Source organism: Podarcis bocagei, assembly GCF_964188305.1.
Source record: "Podarcis bocagei genome assembly, chromosome: 3".
NCBI classification, from domain to species: Eukaryota; Metazoa; Chordata; class Lepidosauria; order Squamata; family Lacertidae; genus Podarcis; species Podarcis bocagei.
In genome coordinates this window covers 58,239,215-58,253,827 of record NC_138127.1, presented here as the reverse complement: position 1 = coordinate 58,253,827, position 14,613 = coordinate 58,239,215, and the positions used below count along the sequence as shown (strand labels likewise).

Genomic DNA, 14,613 nt, shown 5'->3' with positions numbered 1-14,613 from the left:
TGCATATCAACCTAAGCAAGTTGTGCTTCCTTTTTCTGGCTATTTGGCTATACTTTTTAATAGAATACTAATAATTGAACAAACTTTGTTGCATTACATTCTTCATTAAATTATCTTTCCATTGATATATACTTTTATGGTATTACTCCCCAAAAAGTGGTGTTATGAGCCATCAAACCTCAGAAATACACTTTCCCCAAAGGTTTCCACAATTTTGGCCACTGGTATACTTAACTAACTGACCAGTCTTCTCGGCTTTACTCCCCTAACAAAAATGTCCCCCCAACAAAAACCCTGGCTTTGCCATGTGGCTGCTTGGACCCGGAATAGGAAGGCAGGAAGCATACATCTAGCTCAGTTTTGCCTACATTGACTCGCACAGACACTCCAGGGTTTCAGACAGAAGCCTCTCCCAGCCCTTCCTGCAGATGCCAAGGATCAGCTCTGGGACCTTTTACTTCCAGAGCATGTGCTCGAAGCTATGGCCCTTTCTTAACTCCCATTAGATGAGTCAAATGCCTTTCCTTATGCAGCCCCCTGTCCCCCTTGAAAATCACTGGAGGATCCTTCAGGGACCTTTTGCATGCAAAGTGTGTGCATGTGGTGTGGCTATCAGACCACCTTTAGTTTGGACTGCCCCTCAGGCTGTTTGTCAGAGTTGAAGAGAAAAGAGCATTGAAAGGAGTTGTCTGTTGGTGTTTGTTCCACCTTTCCTGGGATTTTTTTGTTTGTTTTCTTATTGCTGCTGTATGTTTTTCTTGGATAGATTTCATTCTATCATCAGTAGCCTTCCTGATTTCTGGAGAACATCTGGCCTTTGGTATAAAAACAGCTTCTAAGTTATTAACATAGTTACAAAAACCTATATGGAGTCTTTTTATTCTTTGGGCACTGTAAATTGTTTAACCTACAAAGTAGTAAGTGTCCTAGAAGCAAACATTAATGTGAAATTTCCCTCCTTGCCAACCACTGTTAGTCGGGTCTGAAGGAAGAAATACAAACGAGTTTCATATTAAAGCTTAAAATGGGACTTTTTATGGCACTTTTAAATATGATGCTGTGATCAGGCAATTGCGTAATAAGGATAAAAAAGGGGGGTTAGTCTTAAAATTGCTGTTTTCATTATTCTATTTCATGACTTAACAACCGATGCTTCAGAAGATATCTTCAGCACATAAATACTTGAACACGCAAAGTCCTGTGCCTTAAACTCTGACTTCAGCACTTAAAATTTTATAGGGTATTTTTTCTTCACTTGGAAAAGCTCTGCACTATCCCTATTGAAGATGTTTTGTGTACAAAGATGTATTTGCACACATCAAACACATACATTTATTGGACTGTGGCAGAAGTCAGACTCACAAAGTAGTTAAAAAATTTAAACTTTGTTTCATGTCTTGAACTTAAGAGTGTTGTTATAAAATGAAGGTATTTCAACTTTTTCCTGTTACATAGAATAGGTTAACCTTTTTTATATTACTAAGTTTTCTCTGGAAGCTTTTTTCTGTCTTGTTTTCACAGGAATAAATCCTCAGGGATATTAAATGCAAGGCAATATTCACATGAACCCTCAAGAACATGTTGCTTCTGGGGCTTCAAGTCAAATCCAGAAAATTGTGAATTCTAGAATGTTTCTTCACAGCTAACTATAGGATTATAGATCAGCTTGAGAAGAGGAGTGGAGAGGGCTGCCATTGACTCTCAAAGAGGCTGTGAGTAAACATGGGGGTGAAATTAGTTTCAGTTTGCATTTTAGGTGAATTTTCCAAATTTACACTTTCCAAAACAAAATGCAGTTCTCCAGCCAAGTAATGTGTACAAAAATGCATATCCTAAGGGAAAATATACATTAAACTGCAAACTGGTACGGAGAACTGAACATCAGTGTGAAAAACAGAGAAACCCAAGCTGACAGAGTCACCTGTCCCTAGTGAAAACATGTGATGGCGGTAGTGATCTCTTCTCTGCCCTTATGAGATTCACATCTGCCTGTTCATCATTATTAATCTAGGCGGTGGACACACCAAAACAACCTTGGATGCAGATCTCAGCACGCAGGCAAGATGATATGTGTGCAGTGGTCCAACAAATAGCTTGGGTTCAATCCATTTATAATGGTATAAAGGTTAAAGCCAGTACTTTAAAATGGGGCTCAGAAATGCACCCAAATTCAGTGCAGCTGGTAGAGCAAAGATCCTCACCCCCATTCCTAACTCTGGTAGACACACTCTGAACAAGCTAAAGTTTCCAAACTGTGCTTAAAGGCAGACCCAGTTAGATAACTTTATTAAGATTCCCCATATATATATATATATATATATATATATATATATATATATATATGTATGTATATATATATATATATATATATATATATATATATATATATATATATGCTTTCGTAGATTTTCACGGGTACAGGAATGCAGGTTTTGGTGTCTTCGGGTGTCTTCCCGTGTAAGAGTTGGGGTGTCTAGGCGACGTTTCGACGAGGTCTCACTCGTCATCTTCAGGCTGGTGCTTTCGGCTTCTTGTTACTGGAACAGAGCAGGATCCCAGTGTTTGAGTTCCTATAAATACTGTTGAGGGGGTGTGGTGTATAGCCTCCAACGTTCTGGGCAGAGAGGAAGTTCCAGGTTAGTGTGTCTTTTCTTCTTTTGTTCATTAATTACTTGAGGGATATCTTGAGTGATTTCTTGAGTGATATTCTGAGTACCACTTAGGAGGGTCATTAGGTGTGGATTAGTTGCTAAAGCTTTCGTGTCTTGACCTCTTGACCTTGTGAAGAGTTTTTTTTCTGAGAAGATGGCTGTACTGCACTTAGTTGTGCTCTGGCTTGGCTTCGTGTATAGGGGCGAGCTGTGGTTTTGTGCCCTGTGCCAGCCAGATCTGTGTAGGGATTGCAGGGGGGGTGCAGCATCCGGAGGTGCCACTATGGTTTGGCTACTGGATGGTGTCTGTAATTTATCTGTGGAGAGGGTCTGGGTTTGGGTCTGGTGTGGTTGATTGGAGATGGCGTTCTGTGTGCCTCTGGTTCTGGTGTCGGTTTTTGTGGGGAGGGCTATTTTCCAGATGTCTGGCAGGCGGGACGTATCGTCACGCTTGTTCATGTTGTGAGGGTGTTTCTCTATCTCGATGGCTTCCATGATTATTCTCTTGTGGTGGTGTTCCATGTTAAAGAGCAATTTGGAATCTGCAAAATTAATTTCGTGTCCTGTTTCTTTCATGTGTTGGTAAAGAGAGGAAGTTTTTTCCTCTTTTTTGACGGCATTCTTGTGTTCTGCGATACGTGCATTTATTCGTCTGTTTGTTTGTCCAATGTACGTGGCTGGGCAGACTTTGCAGGGTATTTCATAGACCCCTTGGTTTTCTAACTGGATTTTATCTTTGGGGTTTCTGAGGATATTGGCTATTTTTTGGTTGGTGCAAAAGGCTGTTTTGATATTGTGTTTATGGAGGATTTTGCTAATTTTATCTGTAGTGCCCTTGATATAAGGAAGGAGGGCCATGCCATTGTTTTCTTCTGTGTCTTGCTTTTTGGGGGGTGTTTCTTTTTGGATTAGCTTCGTAACCCTGTTTTGCTGGTATCCGTTGGCGATTAACACATTTGAAAGATTCTGTAACTCAGTTGTCAAGTGGTCTTTGTCAGCCAGGCGTTTGGTTCTGGAGATGAGAGTCTTGGCTACGGAGTTTATTTGTGCAGGGTGGTGGTGTGATTGTGCATGTAAGTAGCGGTTGGTGTGTGTTTTTTTCCGGTAGATAGTGTGTCCTAGGGAGCCATCAGGTTTTTTGTAGATTAGGACGTCAAGGAAGGGAAGTTGGTTGTTGGCTTCTATTTCCATAGTGAATTGTATTTTGGGGTGTAGGCTGTTGAGATGTGTGAGGAAGCTATCTAGTTTTTTCTTCCCGTGTGGCCAAATTACAAAGGTGTCGTCAACATACCTGAGCCAAAGTTTGGGTTTGTGTTCTGACTTGTCTAAAGCATTGGTTTCAAAGTGTTCCATGTACAGATTTGCGATGACCGGTGAGAGGGGTGATCCCATAGGTGCTCCTTCTATCTGTTTGTATCTTTGTCCATTGTGGATGAAGTACGTGTTGGTTAGGCAGTGGTTGGTCAGGTCCAGGATGTATTCGGGGGGATTGTATTTGTTTTGAATGGCTGTCAAGGCTTCATTAATGGGCACTTGTGTGAAGAGAGATACAACATCGAAGCTCACAAGTAGGTCATCGGGATGTAGGTTTTGCTTCTTTATTGTTTCTATGAACTGGAAGGAGTTTGTAACGTGTGAAGCGATAGATTCTGCATAGGGCTGAAGTTGCTTAGCGAGAAATTTAGCGAGATTTTGTAGAGGTGAGCCTATGGAGCTGACTATTGGTCTGAGTGGTGTTCCTTCTTTGTGTATCTTGGGGAGACCGTAGAGTTTGGGGCATCTGGATGATTTTTCTCTGGGGATGATTCTTAGCTGGATTTCTTCACTGATAGGAGAGGCTTTTATTTTGGATTTGGTGGTTTTTTCCAGATAGGTGGTGGGATCTGTTTTTATAGGTTGGTAGGTAGGGTCTTGGAGTAGATTTGATAGTTTTGCTTGGTAGTCCGATGTGTTCATCACAACACAACGATACGTCCCGCCTGCCAGACATCTGGAAAATAGCCCTCCCCACAAAAACCGACACCAGAACCAGAGGCACACAGAACGCCATCTCCAATCAACCACACCAGACCCAAACCCAGACCCTCTCCACAGATAAATTACAGACACCATCCAGTAGCCAAACCATAGTGGCACCTCCGGATGCTGCACCCCCCTGCAATCCCTACACAGATCTGGCTGGCACAGGGCACAAAACCACAGCTCGCCCCTATACACGAAGCCAAGCCAGAGCACAACTAAGTGCAGTACAGCCATCTTCTCAGAAAAAAAACTCTTCACAAGGTCAAGAGGTCAAGACACGAAAGCTTTAGCAACTAATCCACACCTAATGACCCTCCTAAGTGGTACTCAGAATATCACTCAAGAAATCACTCAAGATATCCCTCAAGTAATTAATGAACAAAAGAAGAAAAGACACACTAACCTGGAACTTCCTCTCTGCCCAGAACGTTGGAGGCTATACACCACACCCCCTCAACAGTATTTATAGGAACTCAAACACTGAGATCCTGCTCTGTTCCAGTAACAAGAAGCCGAAAGCACCAGCCTGAAGATGACGAGTGAGACCTCGTCGAAACGTCGCCTAGACACCCCAACTCTTACACGGGAAGACACCCGAAGACACCAAAACCTGCATATATATATATATATATATATATATATATATATATATATATATATATATAAGCTATTTTGTTTTGGGCTTCTTTTAATTCAGCTGCCTTTAATTAAGTACACATTGTGATTTTATTACATTTTTATCTTTAAGCTGCCTTGGAAGAATTTAGCTTTTAAAGACCATATACAATATTTTAAAATAATAATAATAGTACAGTGGTACCTTGGGTTACAAACACCTCGGGTTACAAACACTTCGGGTTACAGACTCTGCTAACCCGGAAGTAGTATCTCGAGTTAAGAACTTTGCCCCAGGATGAGAACATAAATCACGTGCCAGCGGCACAGCGGCAGCAGGAGCCCTCATTGGCTAAAGTGGTACCTCAGGTTAAGAACAGTTTCAGGTTAAGAACAGACCTCCGGAACGAATTAAGTTCATAACCAGAGGTACCACTGTAGTAGTAAAAATATGGAACCATCAGGAATTTCCTAAAGGTAGTCACTCTGAGATAGAGGCAGAGTCCTGTGGGGCTCTTAATACATAAAATCTAAAACAGTTCTGGTGAACTGAGAGGAGAGCACAGCAACCAATAAAAACTTTTTGTTTCTCACACTTTGTAAACACTTCAGTTGGTGCTCTTCATGCTGCATCAGCAAAACAAATGGAAAGGATGGCATTTGGCTCAATATTGTTACTGCATAGAGCAGATTGAATAGCCTTCTTTCTTACTGAAATGCAGCTTATTTGATATATTAGACATCTTCTAAGGAAATTTCAGCATGATATGCAAACCATGCCAAGTCATTTCACCATCATGTGTAACATAGTAGACTATAAATTTATTTGGCTGTCTGAGGCTGTATATTTTCCCTGACAAAATTCTCAACTTCCATATGAATATACAATCCTTCTTTGCAAAATACTTTTTCTTTGGGGGGGGGGGACTAGTTAATATATTTAATACCTCAGTGCCAGACAGTATATTCTAATATGTCTCTTTATCAAAGACCATAGATTTTTAAAACTGCAGGAAAAAGATGGCTCTATTTTGGTTTGCATTTGAGTTTAGATTTAATGCAGCCTTTAAATAATTGCAAAGGGAGAGCGTATTTTGATTCTTTCTGCCTGAAGAAGTATGGGTCTTTCCAGCCACTAGAGCCATGTTGTTTGATCACTAATGCTGGGTGGGTGGGTTTGTTTTCTAGGAGACTACTCCTATCCCTTGTTGTAGAAATATATTCAATACAGGAAGCAATTATTCACTAATCTTCAGCAGTAGCAAACTGAATCCTATGCTAATCAATATAGTTCATCCACCACTGAATGCATAAGCCACTGTTCTGTTGCTTCTCCCATCACAAGAGACATGGGTAGAAAACAGTAAGGGGAGTGGCTAAGCACACAGCTTATTGCAAGGGGCTGGGGGGCAGGCAGAGGCAGCCTAGATATTGCAGCTGCTAGGCTCCTGTTGGTGGCAACCAAATCAGCCATTACTGTGGGTCATGCTTCGCTCTCACTGGAATCGCCCATGTTTTCTCACAAAAGCAAAATCACTTCCTCATTGGAGTATGTAGCAGCTATTTATCTATGGGAGAATATAAGGGCTTTGTCCAGAGGGGCATTGCTGGGACTGGAGGAGAAACTTGACTCTCCCACCCTACACAGGAATGTAGGAAACAATCTTTATACTGAGGCTGCATACACTCTATAGTTTTAGTGCACATTTGAAACATGTTTCCCCTCTCAGGGAATTTTGGACACTGTTGTTTGTTAAAGATTGCTGGGAATTGTAATGCTGTAAGGGGTAAACTGGTGTTTCCGTGCGCTGCTCTGGTTCGCCAGAAGCGGCTTAGTCATGCTGGCCACATGACCCGGAAGCTGTACACTGGCTCCCTCAGCCAATAAAGCGAGATGAGCGCAGCAACCCCAGAGTTGGTTGCGACTGGACTTAATGGTCAGGGGTCCTTTACTAAGGGATAAACTACAGTACCCAGAATTCTTTGAGGGGGGAAATGCACTTTTAATATGCTTTAAATTTAATATGCTTATGCAGCCCTAGCCAGACCACTGGTCCACCTAGCTCTGGATAGTCTATGCTGACTGGCAGGTGGTTTCCAGGGTTATTTGGGGGGCAGGATCACATGCAAGACCCTGGAGTGTAGCACAGCCCCCCCCCAGTTCTGTGTTATTAATGCCCCAGCCAGGATGAGTGTAGACTTTGACTACATGAATTACACATTTCAGTAATTTCAGCTCTGGTGTGTGGCATCCAGCGAACGCTAGATCCCTAAATCAGCAGTTACTGTGTGAGATGGTTTGAAAGCACATGCTGCAGCCTCAAGAGCAATCGGAACAGTGAGTTGTCAAGCACAGGGAGCTTAAAGGTAAGCTCCAACCATTTGTCCCCAAGAGCATCTACTTTTCTGTTACCAAAGCAGAAATGCTCTTGATTTATATTTCCTTTTCGCTCTTTTATATCTCTGCTGAAATATAAACTGCCTCTCATTCAGCGTATAACAAATGAATGTGCGTTGGCAGCAGCTTGTGACATTCATGTAATATTTCCTGGATGCTCCCTGATTGGAATCTATCACCGGTGGAACATTGTGTGCACCCTGAATAGCGAGTCTGTCACCTTCTTTTAAATTCATTGAGAAGTGGCGCTGATAACGCCTCTCAGACCTTTCAAGGCGTATGCATATTAAGCTAACCGCTCCTGCATATATTTGTCTCCTGTCGTATTCTCGCCGTCTTCTACAAGCTGAATACAATGTATCGAACTTGGCATCCAGCAATCATGGAGGAGGATCCTCTCCGCCCCTGGAACTCGGTCCCAAAAACAGTACAAAATGAGAGGGAAAGGAGGAAAAAATATTTAAGGATGAAGAGAGCCTTTGACTGCTCCTGCCACTCTTTGATGATGGTAATGTTAACAACAACAACAACAACATCTCCAGCCTGCAAAAGTACCCTGCCCGAGCACTGGAACTTTCTCTACCTGATTTTTTCCCCTTCCCCGTCCCATTTTGGCTCCCAATATCTAAGAATTTATCCAAAATATTTATCTGAGAATGTTGGGATCAGCCTTGCTATTTCCCCACTATGCCAGTAGGTAAAATCCATTGCCTTGCTATTTCCCCACTATGCCAGTAGGTAAAATCCAGCAAAAGTTAGGCACAGTCTTGGCAGAAGAGTATATTTTTGTTCCATTCAATTTCAATGGAAGTGAAACATGCTCAGCTGTCTCTGGGTTGCATTCCATGCTAAAGCTGGCCTCTTCTTTTGATCGTCCATTTACTTGATGCCTTTATTTTTATTTGGCATTTTTCCCAATCCTGAAGGATCACAGTTGGCTGTAAGATATGGGATTAGAGCCAGATAAATCTGAGTAGAAAGGAAAGTGTACAGGTCACTTGAGAGTGGCCCTGGCAGAAGTCTTAGCCTGGCAATAACATTGATGGGCAGTAGCTGATGCTGGTGAAGAAAGAACTACAGAAACCCACATTTCCCAGGTGTGGCTTCATTAGGCAACTGAGGAGACCCAGTGGGTCCACTGGAAAATTTCCAGTGGTCATACCTATCTTAATTTAGCATGCTATCCCTGAGGCATCATATCTGACTGAATTAGAAGAAGGTCTGTTCATTTATATCCTACCTTTCCTTCAAGGAGCTCAAGGTGGAGTTCATGGAGCTTCTCCTCCACTTTTCTTTCTCACAACCGGGTAGATGGAAATCCAGCAACTAGCCCAAGGGAACCCAGTAAGTTTTGTGACTGAGTGGGGATTTGAACCCTGGCCCCCCAGGCCCTAGACCAACACTTTAACCACTGCACCACACCAGAAGTGCAATCGTGCACACAATAGTGAGGGGGATCAGTGTCACGTGCACATGTGACATCACGTGCGTGACACGCGCCATGCACACATCGTCAGGAGAAGACAAAGTATGGAGCCCCGCACCTCTGGCCCTAGGAGTTGGTGCCTATGCACTACACTGACTCTTTTACTACACTGGCTTTTTATGAGGTGAGGTGACAGACATTATACCTGAGAGACCATTTTGCTCTTTATACCTTTTACTACTTTATTGCTCTTCTCTTGCCCCTGGTCGCCCTCAGTCACAACTTCTTTTTTAAACTTCTTTTCTTTCTGCAAGGAGCAAACTTATTTCTTGCCTGTGTTGGATTTGCCCAGAACAATGTCACTCTTTCCCTTAGTCACAACAGCTTCAGTAGCCAAATTTTTATCCTGACATAGTAATAAAGGCTTTTGCATGATTTCCTCAGTGTTGGAATAGCTGCTAGGTAAAGCTAAAACAGCAACTTGAAAGTTCTGTATGACTTTTCAAGAATTTCTTCAAGCTTCCATTCTGAGGCCCTCTGGCCTTCTTCTTGAACTCTGGCTTGTGAGAAATTTCTCTCTCCTAAAACTGTTCTTCCTTTGTTCTTTCATGACTACTCTTCTGAGAGTGAAGCAATAGCCAAGTTTTTGACAAGGCTAGTTGATTTAAAATATATACTTTTAGGATTAAATATTTTGCATACCTAAACTTCAGTATCAACCATTGCAAAATTAAATGTTAGGTTGAAGTAGGGATGATTGGAAAAAATTCAGTCCACATTTAAAATCATACCAACCTAATAAGATGGTTCTGAACTTATATGTGGATTGGAATGCAGCTGTTGATTGGATCACATACTTCTCTGAATATTCATATAGAATATCTCCAGAATGGAAATCGTATGATACAGGAATGCTGCCAGCTTAACAAAAGTGCCACATCCATGTATAGTTGCTCTGACATAGGTTTATTTAATTTACAAATGTACTGAATTGTGTGAGGGTTGTGTGTGTGTGTTTGGTTTTTTTTAAAGTGCTCTTAAGGCTGCATAAATAATATATAACTTCTTAGCACATAAAAGTGGTACCATGGATTTTGGAAAGTTTATGGGAGATGGATTTGGCAAGGAAGAGTTAAAACATCCAGAATACAAAATGTTTGCAGCAGTGGTGCTAAAAGCACTAAAGCAGTTCCTTGATGAACGTTTCCACAGATTCAGCTAAAATAAAGTGAATTTGTATATGGATGCCTGTCGTTTTTGCACAATTTCCCGCATTGATAGAACCATGGGCTTTGATGTAAAGTTGGCAGCAATCCTAAACCATTGTTTTGCTTCATACCATTTTGCTTTGTGCTGTGACTCTGTACTACATATGTAATCCTTTTTGTTGAACCAATGATGGCCTCTGGAAATACATGCTAAGCTACCAAACTCCTTACACTGAAGACAACTGGCAACACATAATCCCTCTCCTCCCAGTAATACAGTAGTCCCAAATGTTAATTCAAAATAACAAGTCAAGTTTGATCACTAAGAGCTATTGAATATACTGGGTTATGGAGAAATTTATTAACATCTGAATGAAGATCTGGGAATGTAAGCAGTTCTTAATGGTCAAATCTTATGATGGGACTGACAGATCTTTAAAACCATTACACAGGAGGTACACGGAAAATTAAAAGCTACTGGCATTTCTCTCATTCCAACCTGGAGCCTTTGGGCACACCCAGTTCTGGAATCGGGAACACTATTTTAGAACCTCTGAATTGCAAAGTACAGTATTGGAAATTTCCCCTGGACAACTCTGCTGGAGCTTATCTTCTGAAGGCAGTACAATGCTCAGTTGGCTATGGGGTTGTCATATCAAAAGATTATTTTCATACTGGCGTGGCTGTAGGTCAGTGGCAGAGCAAATCTGTTACATATACAAGACCCCAGATTAGATATCCAGCGTGTTCAGGTAAAGGTAAAGGTAAAGGACCCCCGGATAGTTAAGTCTAGTCAAAGGCGACTATGGGGTTGCAGCGTTCATCTTGCTTTCAGGCTGAGGGAGCCAGCATTTGTCCACAGACAGCTTTCTGGGTAATATGGCTAGCATGAAACTGCTTCTGGCACAATGGAACACTGTGACAGAAACCAGAGTGCACAGAAACGTCGTTTACCTTCCCACCACAGCGGTACCTATTTACCTGCTTGCACTGGCATGCTTTTGAGCTGGTAGGTTGGCAGGAGCTGGGATAGAGCAACGGTCGCTCACTCTGTCGTGGGAATTTGAATCGCCAACCTTCTGATCAGCAGCCCAAGAGGCTCAGTGGTTTAGACCACAGCACCACCCATGTCCCTTGTGTTCCGGTAAAGAATCTCAGATAATAGGTTTGGAAAACTTGTGACACACCACCATGCCCAACAATCCACTACTCAACTCAGGAAACATTGTGCCTTCTACGAATGATCCAGTTTTACCTCTCCCCAGCTAAGTGACAATTGAATTTCAGCATTTATCAGGATGGATGAGAATTTTCAGGAAAGGAATTGCTTTTCAGCGCTTTTTAAGGCACATATTCACAGAACCAAGGGATTGTAGAGTGGGAAGGGACTTTGGAAATCACTTAGCCTAACCTGTTCAATGTAGGAATCTTGCTCCAACAGCAACCCTGATAGATGGCCATCAACCCTCTTCTTAAATACCTCCAGTGAAAAATGGCCCTCCAATTCCTGAAGTGGAATATTGTCATGTCATACTGTTGGGTAGTTTCTCTTGAAACAGTTGAAGGGTACCAACTTCATGAAGGCTGGTCTAAAATGACCTGGCCGCACTTCTGCTCAGAGAATCCTCCAACTCTGAAGACTGGGCGTTTTTCAGAGCACTGTTCCCCTAGAGATTGAGCATGTGTTGTTTCTCTGACACTCACCCTTCACTAGGCTGATCAGCCATCTGCTCCAAGGTTGCTTCCTCGCACAGGTGTGCGGCAGCAAATTAATAGGAAGGAGCCACCAGAAATAAAGTGCCTTGCACTTTATGATCAGTCACCCCTCATTATTTATTCCCTTTCAAGCCACTGCAAAATGTCCACTTGGGATCTGCATCAATGGGAAAGTAATCCTTCAATGCTACTTACTGTTTGAGAGTTCAAGCCCGGTCATTTGTTAGGCTCCAGCCCAGGATGCAGAGCTCCTTCACACTCTTTGAACTTGTCAAATTGCTCCAGGAAGGGTTGCAGAACAGAAAAGGATGAAGCTCTGTTGCCGAATAGCTGCAGTGTGTGCCTTCCTGCGTATAGAATGTCTTTGCAGCACATGTCAAGTGCTTTACCTATGCCTGGAAGTAGGTGCCTGGTTTATAACTGTAAGATGCATTTACAGGAAAGGCTGTTTATTACCCATTTTACAGGTCCATCACAGACCCTGTGCAAAACTGGAAAGTCAAGTCCATTAGCCTCATCCAGATTCTCAGGCACACCTGGTTTTTAGTTTTAGAGGCTGACAAATCCAGGACAGCCCTTGATAATTTAAACGACATAATGTTGGTGATATGTGATCTCTTTTATTGGGTTTTGTGCGTGGAAAGGTAATGTGCCAAGTTTCTATGTGAGAGATCCAGCTCATTTGTCCATTCAGCCTCAATGATCCTGATGGTGGTGGTGGTGATAAGAATTCATTTCATGTATGCCTCACTTCCAATGAGGGATCTCAAAGTGATTTACAGCTGAAAAGCAGATTCATCCAACAGGGCTCCAGACACTAGGAGACAGTTCACTAAGTGCACCAAGGATGTAGCTTCCCTCCACCCAGGAAAACTGCAGGGCTGGATCAACCACAGGGCTACAATGCCATTTGCATTCTTCATTCTTGTTTGAAGAACCAATCAGTTTTGCACCAGATTGGGTTTTGATGATTGACCTCTTTCTTAGGGGTCTGAGATGGAATTGCCTTTGCTTAAATAATTGCATCAGGGCTTTTTGTAATCATATCACAGCCAAAGATGCCTTACAAAGATTCCCCAGTGCCACATGGAGACAGCAGAGGGAGCTTCTACATGGCCAGGAGCAGTCTAGCTTGAGGAGGTAAGAAATCCATTGGCACTGAATCCTTATGCAGCATCTTATGGGCTGTTGCACTGGAAGTTAGCTAGCTGCCTTATACCTCAGTGCCTTTGCACATCTAACCTATTCTGCCAGGTAGTGGTTCTCCAGCTTCTCAGAGGTCTTTCGCATTACCTTCTGCCTGGTCCTTTTAACTGGGCATGCCAGGGAACAACTACATGCAAATAAGGCCCTCTACCCCTGAGCCATTGGCCCCTTGGAGAAGTCCAAAGGAATTAGGCTGCCTTTCGCTTTAGATAAAATGGGACCAGTCCAACCATTTTCAATGCTATGATTTAACTTCATTTTTAAACATTACTCTTGTCACTAGTACTTAGAAAGTGATACGGCAAGAACAGCAGAGCAGATTGCAAAACCATTCACACCCATGTCCAGAAAGCAGAGGACAAGCGGAAAACATCTCAGATCTGTGCTTTCTACGCATGGGACAAGCGGAAGGGTGGAGAAGCCATGAATTCAATGGGATTTTCTTTCTAGTAAGTGGGTTTAGGATTGCAGGGTTGGAGTACCACAGCCTAAATGTTGCTTAAACAATCATGGTGATAAATACTTGGGTGATGGGTGTCATATTAATCATATTTATATTTTCCACAAGTGCAAGGGAGGTGGTAACGGTTCAGGCAAGTTAGGTGGAATCGGCATGCATATAAAAAACGCTGTGAAAATGATTTTTTTAAAAAAATGTTTTGAAAAAGACATTGAAATTTGCATAGCTCATTGTCACCATCTAGTGTCACATTTATATTTAAAACGTTTTATTTGTAGTTGTATAGCCGAGTCCTCATTTTCTTTTTTTAAAAGAGAACATATTGGACCTGGCTGCTTCCTACAGAGCTGTGCAATGCAAAAAGTTGATGCCTAGGGAGCCATAAGAGGAGGAGAAAGGTTTGCTGGAAGATAACGCCGCCTGCAATTTCCTAATGAACAACCGTGGCTTATGAAAGGATAAGACGAGGGCCTGAAATAGAATTTGGAGAAAAGAACAAAGTTCCCTAAAGCGTAATTAACTAGGAAGATTTTTTTCTTAGGCAATTTACATTAATCTTCAGAAATGAGAATAAAGCTGATGGACAATATGGAAGTAACTAGAGTAAAGTCATTTCCCACCACTTCCTGAGCAGCTTCAAATTGATTTTTTTCTCTTTTTTTAAAACAAAAAGTAAGTTTGATTCCATGAAGAGGCCTTGAGGGCAGTAATATAAAATTATATGGATATTTAACTGCACCGCATTGCTGTGCTGTAATTAAACCAAAGTACCTTGCAATTATTCCACCAACTGGGTTAATAGATTCAACAGCAAGGCAAACCCAGGCAGCATGTATTTTTTTTTATTTATCTATTTATTTTGAGGAACTTTTGATAGGCAAAAATTATAAATGAAACGGATTTGCATTTCA

General features: G+C 42.0%; 1 long non-coding RNA gene across 2 annotated transcripts; it reads left to right on the top strand.

Annotated features, from left to right (window-relative positions):
- Positions 1-1,660: 1,660 nt before the first annotated feature.
- LOC308583202 lies at positions 1,661-14,324 on the top strand. Of its 2 annotated transcripts, none has more exons than XR_014006119.1 (4): positions 1,661-1,712; positions 7,516-7,655; positions 13,089-13,176; positions 14,048-14,324. It is a non-coding gene; the product is annotated as an uncharacterized lncRNA (long non-coding RNA). The 2 variants fall into 2 exon arrangements; XR_014006120.1 differs by having other exon boundaries at positions 13,981-14,324.
- The last annotated feature ends 289 nt before the right edge of the window (positions 14,325-14,613 follow it).